Here is a 21,164-nt window from a genome sequence, read left to right as displayed (position 1 = left end):
ACAATAAGAAAATGGCAGCTTTCCTTGCAAACGCTACTAATGATAAAACATGACACAAAGCTCTCTTCTTCGGAGTGAGCGGCACGATGGGCCACCAGGTCACGTTTATGTGCAATCATATAAGCTGCCTTTGACAACATAGATGAGCCTTTTTATCTTTACTTCAGGCTCCACTGCACCCTGGCAACAGTAATGCTGCTAAATATTCGGAAACACAGAACGAACAGATGAAAGATTATGAATATTTAAAACACAGCAATTAAATCTTAGCACAAGAGGCTGTGCTAATTAGAACATGAAAGTTGAAAGGTTGTGGTCATGGCTTAGTGATCTAAGAGTTCATTAAGCAAAGCTGCCCTGAGCTGTCACAGGTTCAAATTGTGCCTGGGGCTCCTGCGCAGGCAATTTTTTTTCCGCTCCACGCCATTTGGATGGAAAATTCCACGTGTCCGAGAGGTGTGCACTGATCCTCAGCCCTATACGTTTCCACAGTTTCTAGATTGTTTGCCTGCAGTTACCAAGAACGAGAGCTAAAAGCATTTCAAGCTTACAAAATCATTCTTGTAAGATCGAGAATTGGGCTTTGATGCCCCAGCGCCCCCATGCTGAAGAAGGAGCAAAACACAGGCAAAGACGAGGCTGACAAAGTTCAGTTTGGCACACAGAAAACGCTTGGCTACCGAGGTGCGCTGTACTAGCAAAGATTGTGGCCGTCGACACTTCTTGTTAGCACTGCGCACCCAGCCCCTCCACAAGTGTAAAGACGCAAATCAAACAAGAAGTGTGGACGGCCACAATCTTTGTTAGCACGGCGCACCCCGGTAGCCAAGCGTTCCTGAGCACCAAACTGAACTTTGTCAGCCTCGTCTTCCGTCTGTGTTTTGCTCCTTTATCAGCACTGGCCGATGGGGCATCAAAGCCCACTTGTCTTACATTCTAAATATGCGACACCTTCATACCTGGCTGCTGACCTCAGCAAGATATCCGGGTTCTGTGGTGCAGCAGGATCCATGCTAGTGGAAGACTGCAAAGTATGAAAAGTGTTCATATTTGCTACAAAAGACTAATGTACAAGGTAAATTAAACGGCAACTTCAGAGGATTTTCAAACATATTCTGTTTACTATCACATTACACTTCTTGAGCCTGGTCAGAGTCCCGAGAAATAATTTTTCCAAATAAGGAGCGAAGAAATAATGAAATACCATTAACTAGAACACAAAAAAACTTGATTTCAATCAAGAGATCAAAATATGATGTTAAAGGGTTTTACTGGCAACACTGGTGACTCACATTCTGTAATGCACCAACTAGCTTTAAAGGAGTATAAACACCCATCTTTTGGGTGTGTGTTTTTGCTTTCTAATGAGGCATCAGGCATTATTATCCATGGATTACCTTGTGGTATTCTCCTATTCTCAAGTCTAGCAAGAGAACAGCAGTTCACAATTGGTAGCGAGGTAAGGGAAAAGGTAAAGGAATACGTTTATTTAAGGCAGGTATCAATAGTGACAACTGATCCGGATCATGAGGGAATAACTAGAAGGATAAGATTGCGATGGAACGCATATGGCAGGGTCTTTCAGGTCATGAATGGCAGTTTACCAATATCCCTCAAGAGAAATGTGTTCAACAGCTGCATCTTACCAGTACCCACCTATGGGGCAGAAATGTGGAGGCTAACAAAAAGGGTTCAGCTTAAGCTGAGGACAACGCAGTGAGCCACGGAAAGAAAAATGATAGGCGTAACGTTAAAGCAGTATAACACCTACCGTTTGGGTGCGTGCTTTCTTGCTTGTAATGATGCATAAGGCATTATTATACATGGAGTAGCAGCTAGTAATCTCTTACGACCGCTTAATAATTTATAATAGCATTTATTTTTCGTCCAGTTTCGGCTTCAACACTTGAACAAGGACAGTGACGTCAATGTGTGCTTACACGTCAGGAGACATGAAAAAACAGCAATATAATCACTGCTTGCACATTTGTTGTCATTCCAGCAATTGAGGAAGGCTGATGTCAACACTGCAGTAAATTAGAACAATGAAGCAGCGATTCTATGGACATTTTTCCATGGCTCACGTGAAGGAAAAGCCCTCTTTGACGTCAGAGCCATCGTTCGGCTGTTCCAAAACTGAAACAGCATGCCAGAAAAAAACAATTATAAATTATTTAGCGGTCGTAGGCAAACATCACACGGTGATTCATGCCTAGTAGCGTCTTCTGCATCATTGAAGAAAAGAAAACATGCCACCAAAATTAGGTGTCTATACTCCTTTAAGAGACCGGAAGCAGGAAGAGTGGTTGAGGGAACACACGCGGGTTAATGACATCCTTGCCAAAATCAAGAGGAAGAAATTGGCTTGAGCGGGGAATGTAGTGCGAAGGTAAGATAGCTGTTGGTCCTTAAGGGATTCCAAGAGAAAGAAAACATAGCAGGGGGCGGCAGAAGGTTAGGTGGGCGTATGAAATTGAGAAGTTTGCAGGCATAAGGTGGGCGCAGCTGGCAAGACATGGTTAATTGGAGAGACATGGGAGAGGCCTTCACCCTGCATTGGGTGTAATCAGGCTGATGATGAAGATTCTCCCATGACTACTAAATAATTTATAATCGAATTTCTTTCTCGCGCCGTTTCAGTTTCAAGAGCTGAATGGGGACTATGACGTCAAAGTGAGCTTATAGGTCATGCGAGGCATGAAAAACTGCAATATAATCGGTGCTGCTACATTTGTCATTCCGACTATTGAGGAAGGCTGGCTTCAACACTGTAGTGAATTAAAACGATCAAGCAGCAATTATATCGCATTTTTTCCATCCTTCACGTTACATATAACCTCTCTGATGTCACAGTCTTCACTCGGCTGTTGAAACCGAGACAGCATGACAGAAAAATTCGATTATAAATTATTTATAGGTCCCAGGCAAACACCACATGATGATTCATTCATAGCAGTGTCTTCTGAATCATTGTAGGGAAGAAAACATGCCATCAAAATAAGGTGTCTATACATCTTTAAATCTTTAAATTATCATTGGGCTTTTTCAAATTGCCGTGCTCGGAGAGCCTGTTCGCTGCCAGAAAATTCACTCCTGACAGGAAGGTGCATCATGCTCACATGAACTAGTCGCCGCCAGAACCAGCCTGCTGGCAATCATGGCGCCAAGGCCGTCCATGGATCACGGAAGGCGAGTGCCCTCTGCTGCTTTGCTTGCTGTTGCGTCTCATTGCTCGCATGCGTACGGTAGAAATCTGATCCTTGGGAGCGAAAGAAAGGACGTTAGTTATTCAGGGCAGCCGCGGACTCTTGCACTCAGATGCATACATCGGCGGCAACAACGCAAGTATATGTCCTTCAGTGCGTTGTGTGCTGTCATGAAGTCTGCATGTAAGCTTCGAGATATCCTCAAAAGCATATGTGACGGGCAGTCGCACTCTAAAGACTTGCATTTGACACCACATAGGAGGGCTAATTGGAGAGTGTTAATTGGAAAGACATGGGTGAGGCTTTTGCCCTGTAGGTGTAGTGAGGCTGATGATGAGGAGGAGGGAAAAACTGCGGATGCACTGCTCAAACAATATGCTGTAGTCTCAGATTATTGCATATTTGTTACCCACACACTAATTACTTGGGCGCCAATGATCGACCCTGCCTATACTGACTCTGCTGTGGTAGTTGCAATTTCTGTTTGTGAACTAATTCCTGTGGGCTGTAAACAGAAAACAATCAGGATATGTTCCACTCAACTGTAGTCTGCCGCCCTCCAGCTGTTAATATTGCTGCCAGCAAGTAATGCACGCATTATTTTGACAAGCGTGCATATCAGCTGGTTGAACATTTTTCTGAAGTGCGTGCACTGTACAAATTTAGCTGCACGTCGTGTCTGTATGCTATCGCTTTTACTGCAGAGCTAGCACTAGAATGAAAGGCATTACAATCTGGCCTTGCATGTCGGCCCCGCACTGTGTGTGCAGGCATGATGATCCACACTGGGAAATTTTTCTTTTTGATGAGTCAAATGCAAGGTGAAGTATGCATACGGTATTTCTCAGGTATTTTAAGCACTTGTGGCAGAAGACCCGAGCACCAAGCTTTATGGCAACATCCGAATCGGCACACGGAAGGTTATGCTTCATCTTCAGCTGTGAAATGAAAATGACCTCCGTAGAGAATAAAAATTTTGAACAACAAATTTGGCAGAGCACACATGCACGACAGCCGGCAGCCACTACTTAAAGTGCCCCGACCACCCTCTGGCTGAAAATGTCCTCTACCAAGGTTGTTGTGAGGCACCGTCCCCGGAACACACAACCGCAAACAATCTTTAATAAAAGACATTATATTGGAGTTACATATATGGCAAACTAGCTACTTTTCCATGCTCCTCTCCTTCCATTCCCTCTCAGAGGTTTTTCTCCCTTCCGCTTGGACCACTAGCTTTAGTCCTCCATCCCTGCTTGTTCTGTTTGGCTGCCCTTCCGTTTACAAGAGTAGACAGCACCCCTTTTGTTTGAAAGTCAAATGGGGAGCTTTTGGTGGCGTCCGCGTTGGGCCTATAATGAACGGAATGCACACCAGCCGAAGAGGATTAAGGTGCAGATCCCATCGACAGGGATGACCACGGTGGCGCAGCAACAGCAGCGGCAATTTCGACAGCGTCATCAGGTGGCCGACAACTGTACAAAATGAAAGGATGACTAGCTGGGAAGGAGCCTGTTCTTCCCACGCTCGGCTCAATTCAAATGACCTTCCCCCTTTGACTGGTTCCCTGCAAGAAGCGACCGACGATGAACAGATGACGGGAAGAGGGGAACGGTGCCTTCCAGTAATTAATGGTGTCTTGACAAGAGCCGCCCCGACCGGAGAGAGCCCACCGCAGTTGTAGCCCACAGCGCAGCACCGGTGTTTTCGATAGACACGTGAATAATAATTATCACCCCTCGTGAATAATAATTATCAGAGGCTCTATCCGTGTCTCACGTGGCCCGATTCGCTTTGGTATGCCGCATAACCGAAGAATAGCAGGGCTTATAAATTTCCAGCAATACATATATTTAACCAGTATCATGGCACTGAGAAAACAGGCCACCGAGTTGCAAGCCGAAGCTAAGACAACGTGCTGCAATGAGAGAAGTGCGCTGTCCCGCAACGCCGTATCGGTGGGCTCGATACAAAGCTCTCTGTTGTTGAAGGCAGCCTGGCTGCTCCCCCAAACAATAAATATTTTAGACAACAATGCGAGGAGGCAATACGAAAAATGAAACTTTGACCTGACATGAAGCACACAATATATGAGAGAACAAAAAACAGAACGATGCTTCCATTCCACATGCGGTTCTCTAGTGTCCTACGCAATCTTTTACAATGGTAGCATTTAAGCAATATCTCTATACTACAATTCAAAGATCTGCTACAAAGCTCTCTGTTGCTGACGGGAGGCTGGCTGCTTCCCGCAACCATAAATATTTTAGACACACACAAACAGAGACGCCTGCCTGGCTCTGAAGTATGCTGCTATGTAATGTACATATTGCGACTGGTAAGCGTGCGAGTGGCAGTAGCAGAGGCATCCGCAGTAAAACTTCGCCCAGTACATACATGTATCTGTGCAACTGTTGTTGCTGGCTCAGACTTTTCAAGGTCCAGTGCAGTGATTTTTCTCTTGGACACCCTCTGGATAAGCTCCGCTTTTGTTACTGGAACACAAGAAATGAGAGATAAAATGATGAAAGCGACAGCAATCACAGGGCAAGCTACGGAAACGGATCAGTTAGTGCGTCGCGTTCATTGCTTTCCAAGAATCATATGATGCGAAAAATTAGCAGATCTGAACACAGCCGATTTCCCCCTGCCTCATGCAATTACTTGAATTCATGAAAAAAATCACGATATATTATTTCGCTCAGAGTGACGCTTACGTCGAGACCTGCTACAACGCGACCACGCAGTTTTTCCCTTCTTTGGGAAGCATGCGCTGGGCTGCTGTGTGCTCGGATCGCAAGCACAGAGGAAGCGGTATCGTAAGCGTTCTGCAAGTGCTCGCAACAGTAAAAAAGCATGTGCATCGACTTTATGTAAAACGCCACCAAGCTTTGCTAAAAGCGTTAGGCTTGACTGTACACGCATCACACGTTTGGCACTTCTGAAATCTGACCAAGTAGCGAAGTAACTGCAAAACTCACCTCCAAGCTCCATTACTTGGGCGGAATAGAATGCCTTCTCATCTTTTCCGCCGCGCCAGTAGACGTCCTTTTTTTTGCCAGGTCGCTAACGCCAGTCGGTGAGGCATCATGGATAGGTGTAGCGCAAAAGAAAACAAGGACGACATAGAGACGTGTACGATAGCTTTTGCGCCGTCGGTCGAAGTATTTCACGTACGCATAGCTCGCCGCAGCTGACGAACCCATAGTGGAAGTGTCACATGTGGCTGCAAAACACACAATCTAATAACTGTAACAACCGCACACACCGACATGAGTGACGACGCAAACGTTGGACGCAAACGACCGCAGACTTGGATTGGCTTGGCGACGCGCACCGCACAGGGCACTGCATACGATGATGATGATGACCTCTTCTTTACAAACCAGAATAATAAATACGTTTTATTCGTTCAATTTCGTCTGTTTGTTTCCTGCGGCAGAACTTGCGTCTCCGACCGTGATCTCTATACCGCTCCATGTCGCAGCCTCCTCGTGCAGCGCATCCGGCCATCCAGTTGACTGCTGATTGACCGCATGTAGTAGCAGACGACGCGGGGCTCTACACACCATGAAATACCTATAGTTGAAAAGTTACAAATACTACTTTGAAGGGGAAATAGTTATGAGTTCCGTGTCAAGCTGTGCCACAGAGCGTTGGTCCAACATAAGCAGAACCAACTGCAGAACCAACTAGCCCCTCAAATCGGTCTTGCACCTGTGACTGCCCATGGAGTGTGAATAGGGTAGCTTAGTGTAACTCTGTGGGCTCTATCATGTATGAGCTTTATGGTACCGCTGTAACCTAAATGTTTGAAGTGTTCTGCGATTTTTGATTGCCACTGCATTAAACAAAGTAGTCGCTATGTGACAAATCGCTTTCGGTTTCGGTTTCAAAGCTGGAAGCTATAGTGGCGCGCGGTGCCTGATTGTGCTTTGTGCTTTTTACTTAGTGCTTTAAGCAGAAAGTTTTGTGTGGCTTACGACAAACAGGAAGCACCTATAAAGTCTGTGCCTAGCCGTCAGACGACGCTAGAACATTTTCAGTTTCGGTTTCGAAATATAAAAGCTCCTGTTGCGCGGCTCTTGATCATAAATAACGCTGGGCCCTTCCCTGTTCTCCGCGCTGTAAACAGCAACTTCTTTGTTATCTACGATAAAATAAACACTTCTTTTAGAACTCCCCTAAATGCAGCAAGTGCTTGAAAAGTCTGTAATTGCTGCAAAAAAGTATTTTCTGGCACGGTGCGTGGTAGATATCATAATTAAGTACTATATTGCCACTGACCTGAAATCAGCGACTTAGGACAAGTAGAGGGGGAAATATAGATTGCTGAATAGGTAAATTGATGCACTGAAAGAATTTATGTTAAGAAATCAGAAGTGTGCAAGGTACGAGGAGGAAGAGGCTCTCAAAAATAAACTGCTAGTGTGCGCTAGAACACGGAACACGGTAGCACAACGGCGCCCTCGATCGAGGTGCTTCGATCGAGGTGATCGAGGAGCTCTATAATTATAGTTTCGCAGTGTTCTCTGGCACACCGCTGTAGCGTCCGGGTCGTAATGGCAGCGGGTGAAGGTTTGGGCTATGCTCGAGACAATTAGTATAGCCAGGGACTCCGGAACTCTTTTTTTTAGTGGGAGGGCAGGACTTCGAGCTTATTTTATTTATTTTTTAATGCTCATATACATTATATATATATATATATATATATATATATATATATATATATATATATATATATATATATATATATATATATAATATTCAATGTTCAAAGCTTGATGCAAAGTATCACGATGCGGTGACGACACTCCAGCTGTCAGGAAGACAACAAAAAGGCTTCCAAAATTAACTGTTTAAGGGGCTGACTCACGCCCACTAAGAACTGAATTACTCGGCGGCTGCAATAGGCTTAATCATGCGTGCTCGGCGGTCATCGACCTGAATGCCATGCAGTTCTTGGTCGTGCTGAATTTAAAGCTGGCAAGGAACCTTCGAGATAGAGAACCAAAAGCAGCAAGAATCTGGAAAAATGTGGAATCATTTGCACGTGGCCATGGTCAACGGCATAAGTCTGGTCGCACTTCGCATTCCAAAACAAAATGATAAAGCCGCGTGCCGGAGGTTGTGAGTGCGAACGAACAAACGGAGCAAAGATCTATGGCAATATAAAATTAATTGAAATGAGGAGCTTATAGGTGGGAAGCTGTACGCACGAGGAGTGATCAATTCCATTAAAAAAGCCTGTGCATAGTTTGTTTAAATTCTGCTAATCGTGATCATGTACGCGGTCAGGTCGATATATACTCGATCGAATTCTGTAGGGATATGACCGGTTCAGGTCACTCATATACCAAATGTTTTACAACTGGCTACTAAGCCAAGCAGCTCATGCAGCCCCACTGTGCTTTTAATTAAGAGGTTAGAACTAATATGTGTTTCAATGTTCAGAAATCTAAGTAGAAGCAAATGGAGATTGGGGGGGCACACCCCCCCTGAAAAATGTGGGGGGGGGGAGGCGACCTTCCCCATTTCCACCCCCCTGTTCCGTGCTTCTTGAGTATAGCCCCACCTGAACTCGGGTAGGCAGCCCTATAGGTACGTGATCGGCCCACTGGAGTGGGTATATCTAGCATATTTTATATCTGATATTGGTCGCAAAGCCGATGTCTATTGGTAAACAAGTTTAAAACATCCAAGGTGTTCTGAGAGATGTTCGATCCGACAAAGCATTCGGTCAGGCAAGATCTTTGAAGGCAGTTCGCAGTGTATACCGGATTGTTTTTTCCGAATATATAGCTTTCGTCGAACTATAGGAACTTTTTTGGAATTCTTTTATGGACATATCTCAAATAAAACCTTCATTTCTGCAAGAAAAAAAAACACACACGGGTAGGCGTCCCTAGTAAATAGAATGGTTAACAGAATAACAGAATGGTTAGAAAGGGCCAATGGAATATATTTTTACTAAGAACAGAAATTATGTGGACATGTCCTTTGTGTTCCTTTGAGAAGCAGTATTTTCTTTTGTGTGTTGTGTAAACTATAGTTGAATACAACTCAAGAATGAAGTGGCAAATGCTTCTCTATAATTCCCTTCGCAAGTTGTTTGCATGGAAGGTACGACAACCTGAGCCAATCAGGATGGCGCACACTATATAATTCGGTTGATGCATGCCTACCACACCCGTTGCCTTGTGACAGGTAGCTCCATTTCTGTGAATGAAGGTGTACTAGTGTTTCGGCTGTTTATTTCTTCAGCAGGTGACACTTCATGTCTTTTTGTTTTATGTTTGTTTTCAGATGGGCGACATGTTCACACAGTGAAGAGGGCATATATGGCCCACTTTTCTTTTTGTCATTACCTGTCCATATTCAGTTCTTTAGTTGTCACGTCACAGTTGTTTGGATGGACATTTATTCACTCCATTGCGGTCTATGCCCAAGGAAGCTGAGTCTAATCCAGGCGAGAGCAGCCACATGTTGATTTAGGTAAGTGGAAAACACGCCTCTTTACTGTGCTTTGTCAGCGCATATGCAGTTGAAGTTAATCTGGAGCCCTCTACCATGGCGTCTACAATAGCTCATTAGAGACATTGTCATTCTCATTATTGCTAATCTCATTGTGGCAGTGCTCGATGTGCTCGGCTTGTATACGCAGACGTTTAATGGATCACATTGGCCTGTTAACGGGCTCACATCTCATCGTCATCATCAAAACTCTCATGCACTGCTGGTTGTGTCCTCCTCCTCCATGCTCATTACAATGCCTGGTCCTTTGAGAGGCATCTGCCACTTCATTCTTAAGTTGTATTTGAGTATAGTAAATATGGAGAAATGTAACTAATATTGTATGTCACTTGCTGCTGTGTTGTTCGTGTGGTCTGTGTACAAAACTCTTACTCTTGTTCCATGATATAGTATATATGTAGTGTTTTTGTGTATTATGTAGGTTTGTTTCATTAAACAGATGGTATTGGTGGATTCTATTTATACGAGGGGAGATCAGTATATTTTTTACCTCCTGGTCTGTAACACATTTATCACCTCGTGAAAGGGAAAGACGTTACAATGAAAAGAAAGTTTGATGTTCCCACTTTTCATATCTTCATTTTGCACATGGCACCACTGATATTGAAGTAGTCACAAGAAAAATGTTAGTATACATCAGTGTACGGTTATAACAGTTTTTCGAAACCAAATTTTGGATGGCAGAAGGTGTTCTCCCTATCATTATCCACCATCGAATGAGTCCAATTTATGCTAATGGGTATGTTATGTTTCCAGTCAGAAGGTGGGTACAAACTGTACGTACATGCAAGATCCAGCTGTGTTGAGTGTGAAAGACGAGGAGTGCAGTGGATGCCCACTGTCTGCATCTCGCATCTGAGCTCGTGGCACATGTGGATGAATTTATTTGTGATGATTGTCACATTAAGCACACGGTTATTGTGGGCATTCTTGAGGGTGCTCAAGGACCGTGCACTTTTTCTTAAAGTTTGTCCTAAAAAAATCCATCATTTAATGTGACAATGCTTGGCATGACAACAAGTTAGGTGGCAATACCGCCGTGTTGAATAAGCTGCAGTTTCGGGATGTTCTGCATCACCCACCAATAGCTCTGACTTAGTGCCTTGTAGCTACTGGCTATTCCGTAGCTGAAGAAACATTTGAAGACCTTTAGTGTCCAGTTGGGGCCATCAGCCTCATTCTTCTCTGAGAGCATGTAAACAAGAATAATGCATCGATGATGCAAGGGCATCAGTGTAAGTGGAGGACGATATCAAAAAATGAATTACACCTGTGAAAAAAGACATCTGAAGCTTCGTTTATAATAATATCTTTCACTTTCAGTAATTAGCATGTTATAGACAAGGAGGCAAATTACTCAACACACCTCTCAAGCTTGGGATATATGTATGAGAAATTTTTGAATCTGTATAGTCACTTCCTTATTATTGGAAGCTACTTGAGTCATTTATCCCATGGACCAATGTTTTGTGGCCTCATTATCTATTATGTTTTAGATGGTGTCCTTGGCTTAATTATACTTTTCCTGAGGGTGTTCTAAACTTTTTTTTGAATGTGTGCACTTCAGCTGAGATGTAGCTTTGAAACAGGACAGTATTGGAATGCCATATGCTTGTCCATTCATGTGCTAAGCTGATACAGCGTAAAATGGTACTATACTTGGGATTTAACATCCCACCACGTTAGAGGGATCTAATTTGATCACCTGTGTTCTTCAATTATGAGCTCAAGTGCACCGCGTGAAAGACAAGATGAAATGTTATCTATTTAATTTCATACGTCGAGCCTTATAAAAGACATATATTGTTACGTGACGGCAAGCATGGTGAAGAGTACTACATAACAGATGGCGATGGAATGATTTAATGTCAGTGGGCCTAGCGCGAGAGCTCCGTGCCGCGCCACTGCCAACTTTGTCGTCTTCGAGTCCGTGACACTACCTGGGGCTGCCGAGCGATCGTCCCGATCGCGCGAACTGAAAGACCGGCAGTGAAGACGAAACGCAGTGCGTGACGATTAGCGTGACAGGACGGATGAACACAGAAGAGAAGAAGATGCAGGGTTTGCCGTCACGATGAAAGAGATGAACAGATGATGATCAGATGAGCGCTGGTCCAAGAAGCTTCCGGGCCGTAGCTAGCTAGGTCACCTTGAGCCGACGGCCGAGGCCCATGAACACACCAAACGGCATGGGCAGGGGCTGTGTTCGAATATGTTGGCGACTTCTAGGGTCGGTGGGGTCATAGGTTCGAGTAGCGGCGGCGTCGTCAAGTTGTCGTGTCTTCTGGCCGGGGCATGGTCGGTTCTGGTCTGGCGGGCTGGGGCACAACCGGGCTGTGCGGGCAGGAACACACGACCGACGACCACGGCACACGCAGGACACCGAAGCTCCAGGACCAGGATGGGGATGAACTCCGCACCTCAGGCCAAATGTTACGCGACGGCAAGCAAGTGAAGACAGTACTACATAACAGATGGCGATCGAATGATTTAATGGCGGTGGGCCTAGCGCGAGCGCTCCGTGCACGCCACTGCCAACTTTGTCGTCTTCGGGTTCGTGACAATATCAGCTCACTGAGACACGCAGTTCACCCATATGAGTGATACGAGAGCTGCATTTGCCTCAAATGAGTGATACGAAAGACACATCGGCCCATTCTGGTGATACGAAATCCATATTTTGGCTCAAACAACTGATACGATAGACACGTATCAGCCCATAGAGGCATACGAGGGACACATATGCCCATACGAGGGATACGAAGGACACATATGCCCATACGAGGCATACGAATGACGCATATCAGCCCATACGAGGGATACGAAGGACACATATAAACCCATACGAAGGATACTAGGGACACTCACCCAGCAGCAGCGGCAGCGGTGACGCCGATTGCCTTCATGCCTGGAAGTTAATCTCTCGACAACTTGCGCAGGAACTGCTACCATCGTGCACGAGCTGCGCACATCTATCGAAGACACCCCCCGGCCGTCAGGAACGAGGAAACGCCCTCGACGGATTCCTACAAAAGAGGCCTGCTACCGAAGGAATCTACACTCACCCAGCAGCAGCGGCAGCGGTGACGCCGATTGCCTTCATGCCTGGAAGTTAATCTCTCGACAACTTGCGCAGGAACTGCTACCATCGTGCACGAGCTGCGCACATCTATCGAAGACACCCCCCGGCCGTCACGAACGAGGAAACGCCCTTGACGGATTCCTACAAAAGAGGCCTGCTACCGAAGGAATCTACACTCACCCAGCAGCAGCGGCAGCGGTGACGCCGATTGCCTTCATGCCTGGAAGTTAATCTCTCGACAACTTGCGCAGGTTGGTCGACCCTTTTTTTGGACTGCTCTTGCTTAAGTTTTCCGTCAGTTGTGTATGGTGTCGGCCGCCGCTGCTGCTGTGTGCCGAGTGCATCAGTCTAAACAGTCTGAGTCTGAGTGCGTCAGGCTAAAAATGTCTGATAAATGTCTTTCATGTCATGAAAAACTTTCTGACGATGAAGTGTTCTTGTCGTGCGCGGAGTGTGAGTATAATTATCACATAGGCGCCTGCTCAGGAGTAAATCAGGCCAACTACAAGAAAATATCGGAGATCGCAAAAAAAAAAAACATGGATGTGCGCCACTTGCAAAACTTCACAAGCCCGTGGTAGTAGTCAGGGCACAACAAAGCAGAAAGAGGCCGGCCTAGACTTGGCAAAAGAAATTGCTGACATACAGAGCAAGCTTGCTACTGTACTGGAAATTAAGTCGAAATTAGACAACATTGAGGCTATTATGACCACCGTGGGCTGCATTGAGAGCTCAGTAAAAGCAATGTCTGATAAATACGATGAAGTCCTCACGCGCATGGAAACTCAAAGTGCAGACATAACTGGCTTAAAGAAACGCATGGAAAAGCTTGAAGAAAAAGTTGATGACCAAGAAACAAAGAAACTGAGGCAAGATATCAACAATCTCGAGCAGTATAGCAGACAGCAGAATATGGAAATACATGGACTGCCTCAGCATACCGACGAAAAACTTTTAGACAAAATTAACCTTCTGGCCGATGAACTTGAGATTGCTCGACTTTCCGAGGCCGACGTTGAGGCAGTGCATCGACTTCCACTCAGGGGCGATAAAGACGCTTCGGAAAGGATAGCACCTGTGCTAGTTCGCTTTTCATCTCGTGTGACTAGGGACAAGTGGCTAAGCAAGAAGAATGAACTGAAGGACAAACAGTCAAAGATATTCTTAAACGAGAACCTTACAGCACAAAATAAGGACTTGTTGTGGAGAATGAAGTCGAAGGCGAAAGAAAAGGAATACGAGTTTGCCTGGGTTAAGAACGGAAAGCTGTTTGTGCGTCGGGCCCCTCGTAGCAAGATTATCAGGATCGCTTCTGTCGATGATCTAGAGAAAATACGATAAGGATTCTGATGGGCCAAGAGTTGCTTACTTACTGGCTTTATGCCAATGACAAACTGCATTTCTAAAGGCGGCTATCATGACGCTGTTTCTTTCCGTGATTACAAGACTCGTTGTGCTAAGGCCTTTTCTGTCTGCCACCTAAATGCTCAAAGCCTACGAACAAAAAAGGACGAGTGGGATATGCTTCTGGACTCGTTAAATCATCGGTTTGACTTGTTCGCTTTCACTGAGACCTGGTTTTCTACTGAAATGAATGTTATTGAATTTAGCGGGTACAAACATACGTCAATTTTTCGTACTAATACAAGAGGCGGAGGCGTGACCGTTTATGTCAAGGAAAATTTAAGTTGCAGTGTTATCTCAAAATATTGCCGAATTAGTCCTCATTTTGAGACGGTTATGATAAAGTGCGAGAGCATAGTATGTGTGGTAGTATACCGACCTCCATCTGGAACACTGTCTATGTTTCTTGAATTTCTTGAAGAAATGTTGGAGTGCTGCATACAATATAGCTCATCGGTTGTTTTCCTTGGTGATTTCAATGTAGACATTCTTTGTCGTGATTTGAATAATCAAAAACTTACTGATGTGTTTCTTTTATACGGGTATGAAAATGTAATTTATGTACCAACAAGAGTAACAAACAATTCTGGAACCTTGTTAGATCTTTGTTTCACGAATTGTAGCTCAGCCGATATTGAATCTGGTGTTTTATTAGCGGACCTGAGCGACCATCTACCGATCTTTATTTTTCTAACACACCTTACACAACACACGGCGCGACCCTCGCGCACGTGGATTCAGTACACGGTTATTAATGAAGAAACAATTAAGATATTTGAAAGAATAACAGCGCAAACAAATTGGGATGACGTTTACTGTTCAAAGGACCCAGTAATGGCGTACAATTTATTTTCAGAGAAAGTTGAGAACACTTATAAACAATCATTTCCAGTATTAAAATTCAGGAAAACTAGGAAAGTAAGAAAGCCGTGGATTAACAGAACACTTTTAAACAGAATCAAGGAACGTGATAGACTTTTCGCTCTATTTATCAGAACTAGAGCTCTGGACTACTTAAATCAATATAAGAAAATAAGAAACAAACTCGGACATGGCATTAAAAAAGCGCGCCATTCCTACTACGCAAACAAGTTTGCAGGTGTCAACAACCCAAGAAAAATGTGGCAAACCGCAAACCATCTCATGTCAAATACTCAGAAGAAAGAACTCAAGGAATTGAATATTGAAGGCACAACTTACACGGGAACCTCGCTAGCAAATAAATTCAACAAACACTTCCTAAACGCAGGAGCATTTAATACGAACAACGCGGATAGCTCTAACCTTGACTGCCAATCATATATGGGTTCGGCTGTTGCGGGTTCAATCTATTTGACTCCAACTACAGAGGCAGAAATATTCACGCTACTAAAAAAGCTAAGTAACAGTTGTGCTTGCGGAGTGGATAACTTGAAAGCGCAGCCAATAAAATCAGTTGCACACCTATTTAGCCGCCCTTTGTCGCATATTTGCAATTTGATCCTAAGTTCGGGTGTCTTTCCTGATAAACTGAAAATCGCAAGAGTATCCGTTGTTCATAAAGGAGGTGATAAATGTAGCCTTAATAACTACAGACCTATCTCTGTCTTGCCAATCTTTTCTAAAATAATAGAACAAGTTATAAATACACGCCTTCTATACTACTTCCAGCAAAACGACGTCATAGTAGAACAACAGTATGGGTTCCAAAAATGTAAGTCAACGGAGACGGCCCTTCTAATATTAAAGATCAAATAATAGATAACTTTGAGCATAAATTGTACACAGTAGGTTTGTTTCTTGATTTCAAAAAAGCATTCGACTCTATCAAACATGAAATCTTACTGCAAAAGTTACCCAACTACGGAATTACAGGCGTTGCTCTCGACTTAATTAAGAGTTACCTGTCAAACAGATTTCAGTACACAGCGGTAGGCAAAGCGCAGTCAGATATTGGTGTTATCGCATATGGGATACCACAAGGGTCTATACTTGGTCCATTATTGTTTCTGTTATATATCAATGATATTGTAAATATTCCACTAACTCCGCAAATTATCCTGTATGCTGATGACACTAACGCCTTTTTTTCTGGTGCGAATATTGTAGATATTGAGAGGCAGGCGAATGTCTGGCTGTGTAACCTATCGGTATGGCTCGACGTAAATAAACTAGCCCTAAACACGAACAAAACAAAATATATTGTATTTCGACCAAAAAATAAATGTATGTCAGACATTCTTCTGTGCTTCGGCAATGAGCAGATCGAACGCGTTGCATCACATAAATTTGTAGGTGTAATCTTTCAGGAACACCTAAACTGGTCTGCACATGTCGCAAAAGTTCGAACAGATATCTCAAGAACGATTGGGCTCACCTATAAACTAAAGGATTTGCTACCACCATGGTTAAAAAAGCAATTGTATTATGCTTTAATACACTCCCGTCTGCACTACTGTCTTCTTGTATGGGCTACGACCACAAAAACAAATTTAGAAAACCTACATGTACTACAAAAACATTTTCTGCGCCAAATAGAAAATGTCCCACGCCGAACTCATACAGCACCGTTATTCCTAAAACACCGAATCCTGACTATCACAAACATCCTATGTAAAAAACTAGCAGTAGCTATATACACTCAAATCAAACAGAATGCATCATCGTTCACAAAGAAATATATTCATAAAGAACACATGTACAATCTCCGGCATACCATTTATAACAGAGACAGGATTCGTACAAACTACGGAACACAAAAGTTAACATATCAGATTCCTGACTTCTTGAATAAGCACGCCATGGTTATGAATATTATTACTGACAGTTCTTCAGCTCTAGCCTTTAACAGAAACATTAACACATTTTTTCTTAGCACACAATTTTGACTATTTCCTTTTTTTTTCTGGGTTCCAAGTAGACACCAGATGGTTTTTGTTGTGAATGTTTTATTGTTCCCGCCTGTTTATTTTCTCTGCCCATTACTGCATGCGATTTATATTGGCTGTTTGTTTCCTCGCAGTATGACTTAGCCCTGTATGCTATGCTGTATTAATGTGTTCCTTTTATGTTGATCGAAACTTTGTTCAACGATGTGACTGTACCTGCTGTTGAGTGATGTGTTTGGGAAGGGGGGAAGGGGGCCGACACTGAGTCAGGCATTAATTTGCCTTTATGTCTGCCTCCTAGGCACCTATTACTGCTGCCTGAATAAAATGACTTTGACTTTGACATATCAGCCCATACGAAACACATATTGGACACATATCAACTCGTATGAACATATACTAGACACATATCATCTCGTATGACCACATACTAGACACATATAAATTCATACGAGACACATATGCATCCATATGAGATTTTTCCATAGGGAAGGTAGGATTATTTCCGCAGCAATGGGCACGGCGAGGCCTTCAGAATGAAGCCAGCTGAACCTTTTGTCCTGTTCTTACAGGCCTTCCTGTGCCATGCTTCAACATCGGATCACGCCTCAAGTACGTGCTATGTTGCCGACAGCTACGATGGTCATCTTTTGCGGCTGCCTGCGTGGAAAGCTACCGCATGGAACGGACTGGCGCATGCGCTCCCTGGGACTACAACTTCGTCGATGATAACGGACCGCACTGGCTATTTAAGCTCAGTCTTCATCGAGCATTCGTGTGGGCACGGCGAGGCCTTCAGAATGAAGCCAGCTGAACCTTTTGTCCTGTTCTTACAGGCCTTCCTGTGCCATGCTTCAACATCGGATCACGCCTCAAGTACGTGCTATGTTGCCGACAGCTACGATGGTCATCTTTTGCGGCTGCCTGCGTGGAAAGCTACCGCATGGAACGGACTGGCGCATGCGCTCCCTGGGACTACAACTTCGTCGATGATAACGGACCGCACTGGCTATTTAAGCTCAGTCTTCATCGAGCATTCGTGTGGGCACGGCGAGGCCTTCAGAATGAAGCCAGCTGAACCTTTTGTCCTGTTCTTACAGGTTAGTAAACAACAAAAATGTTTTAGAAGTGATGATAGGTTCATTATTGTTCTGCCGTGCCCCACAGTGTGTGTTGATCTTGTACTGGAATGTATCTCATTGTTGTTGATACTTGCTGGTGATGTTGAGCAAAATCCTGGGCCTGATACTGTCGAAAAAATGTTCAGTGAGCTCTTGAAAGGACAGAAAGCGCTCATTGAGGATATGAGGCAAGTTAAAGAAAACCAGAGTTTGCTTTCCCAGCAATTTGATAAAGTGAATGAGAAGATGCTAGAAATTGAGAGCAATTTATTGAATATGCGCAAAAAAGAAGAAAAACTAGAAGCATTGGTGCATGAACTGGGAGTAACTATCCGTTCACAGCAACAGAAAATAGTCGAGATGGAAGACCGAGGACGACGAAATAATCTTCTCGTATTCGGAATATCGGAAACTGACAGTGAAACTAGCGTCGAACTTAAGAAGAAAGTATTGGACGATGTGTTCCACGAACGCCTTGGTGTCAGAGTTAACACGGTAGAACGGTTACAGAGGCTCGGAAAGAGGGGTGTGGACAAGGTGCGCCCAGTGATCGTTCGTTTCTTCGACTACAATGAAAAAATGAATTTATTTAGGAACTGCAAGAAACTAAAGGGCAGCAATACTTCTTTATCACATGATTATTCCCAGGCGACTTTACATAAGCGTAAGAAACTGTGGGCAAGTGCACAGCATGAGAAGGACAATGGCGCAAAGATTCGGCTCGAGCATGACAGGCTTTTTATTGATAAAGAGGAATTTGTCTGGGATGACGACAACCACTGCCGCGTGAGGGTAGAACGCACGCTTGCTACTGTTAAAAAAAACGAATGACAGTTTGGGACAAAAGAAAGAAATTTTACATTGATAAATTTGAATGCACGCAGTCTCCTGAATAAAACTACTGAGCTAGAACACATTATCATGCTTTACCAGCCAGATGTCATTGCAGTAACAGAAACATGGTTGCGTCCTGAAATAACTGATAGTGAGATAGTACCACCTACGTATCGAAGGATACGTAAGGATCGTGACACGCGCGGTGGTGGTGTGGCGCTTATTTTTAAAGAAGGAATCGAATTTGTTCTTATGAAGGATTGCCCTAACACGGAGAGCATCTGGTGCCGGATAAAAGTTGGTGTTTCTTCTTGTGTTATTGCCGCAGTATATCGACCCCCCAGTGCCCCTATTACATTTCTTGAATCGTTACAAGAATACGTTTCAAATAATGTACCTAGAAACGCAAGTGTGATCATTGCCGGTGATTTCAATTTGCCTAGTATATCTTGGGAGTCACTTGATGCAGGCACAACTGATGCTAAACACTGTGAGGTCATGTTAGACATTGCTTTTAATAATGATCTCACGCAAATTGTCAAACGCACAACAAGGATTGGAGCAAGTACGGAATCAATACTGGACTTGGTTTTTGTAAACAGCAAAATAACTGAATATGATGTGTCCGTTAAGGAAGGGCTTTCTGACCATAACCTTGTTTTAGTTTCTTTCAAACGGCTTAGACCACCGGAAAAAACGAAAAGGCTAACTATTTCTGTTAACGATTTTTCGAATGCTGATGATGTCAGCATCATAGACTACTTGGAAATGACCTTGGATTCTTACCACGGGGAGGATGACGTCAACACTTTGTGGGAGAGGTTTAAAAATATAATCAGGTACTGCCTGCAAAAGTTTGTTCCGCAACGTCAAAAAACGATAAAGAAACGTAACCCTTGGATAAATCGTGAGATAATCCAGCTAAAGCGAAGGATAAAGCGGAGAAAACGCAACAGAGTAAGGAATCAAAATGAAATTTCGCACCTATCTTCGATACTTAAAGAGAAGTTATTGACAGCAAAAGATAGGTATTTTTCCGAAAAGCTCACCCAATTTATGAAAACCTCCCCACAGCGTTTTTGGCGTCACCTTTCACCCTCGAGGGAAAAAATGGAGTTTCTTACAGTGGATGGTTGTGTTGTTACTGATAAATCAGAAATCGCTAACAGATGTAATGCCTATTTTCATTCTGTATTTAGCCCTTCTAACTCTATGCCCCAGAATTCAATAAGCGGATTATGCTCCAAACCGTCTGACACACCCGCTATTACATTGTCCCATGAAGGAATATTTTCCCTCCTCCTTAATTTAGATACAAAAAAGTCTTCCGGTCCTGATTCTATTCCTAATGAGTTCCTAAGAAGATACGCGGAATGGATCGCAAAATATTTAATTATCATATTCAATGCATCACTGAAGCAACATTCCTTGCCAAATGACTGGCTGCAGGCTAGGATAGTTCCAGTACACAAATCTGGAAGCAAGCACGTTCCCGACAATTACAGACCTATTTCTATCACCTGCTCCTGTTGCAAGATGCTTGAGCACGTCGTGGCAAACTGCTTATCCAAATATCTTGAGGACACGAACAAACTAAATCCCAATCAACATGGTTTCAGGCGGAAGCTCTCTACTGTTACCGAACTTGTTGAAACACTGCATGATTTTTCATGAACTAAGAACGAAAACCACGCAAAGGACGATACACAGGGAAGAAGTAGACAGGACGAGCGCGGACTTGCAACTGTTTATTGAAACACATCTTCCTTCCATCACCAACCCTACGCATGCGCAACAAGCAAACTCTATCTTATCGAGTTCAAGAACTTCAGCTCCTTCTTGTACAGATAGACCGAAGCCTCGCTTACGCACTTCTCGGGCCCATATCTATCAATCTGCCAGGCTTCGATGACCTCACGCGTTTTCTGGTCTTTGGCCCTTCCGGTTATCTTTGTACGCTCAAAGAGTGGCGTGCATTTATTGTCACAAGAAAGACAGTGTTTGGGCAAATGCATGCCGCTGTGAGAGCCCAACGAATTTTTGTGTTCTTGCAGGCGCTTATTAATGCAGCGTCCCGTTTGTCCCACGTAAACTGAGCCGCAACTAAGCGGGATTTCAT

At 43.9% G+C, this 21,164-nt stretch overlaps 1 long non-coding RNA gene across 1 annotated transcript; it reads right to left on the bottom strand.

Moving 5' to 3' along the window:
* Nucleotides 1-718: 718 nt before the first annotated feature.
* Nucleotides 719-6,474, bottom strand: LOC144106932 (uncharacterized). Its single transcript, XR_013309164.1, has 4 exons — nt 6,185-6,474; nt 5,601-5,698; nt 3,120-3,259; nt 719-1,024 (listed from the first exon to the last, which is right to left on the bottom strand). It is a non-coding gene; the product is annotated as an uncharacterized LOC144106932 (long non-coding RNA).
* Nucleotides 6,475-21,164: the final 14,690 nt, after the last annotated feature.

Source organism: Amblyomma americanum, chromosome 10, assembly GCF_052857255.1.
Source record: "Amblyomma americanum isolate KBUSLIRL-KWMA chromosome 10, ASM5285725v1, whole genome shotgun sequence".
Taxonomy (NCBI): Eukaryota; Metazoa; Arthropoda; class Arachnida; order Ixodida; family Ixodidae; genus Amblyomma; species Amblyomma americanum.
Note: the sequence above shows the minus strand (reverse complement) of the source record. Positions and strands in the feature narration are given on the sequence as shown.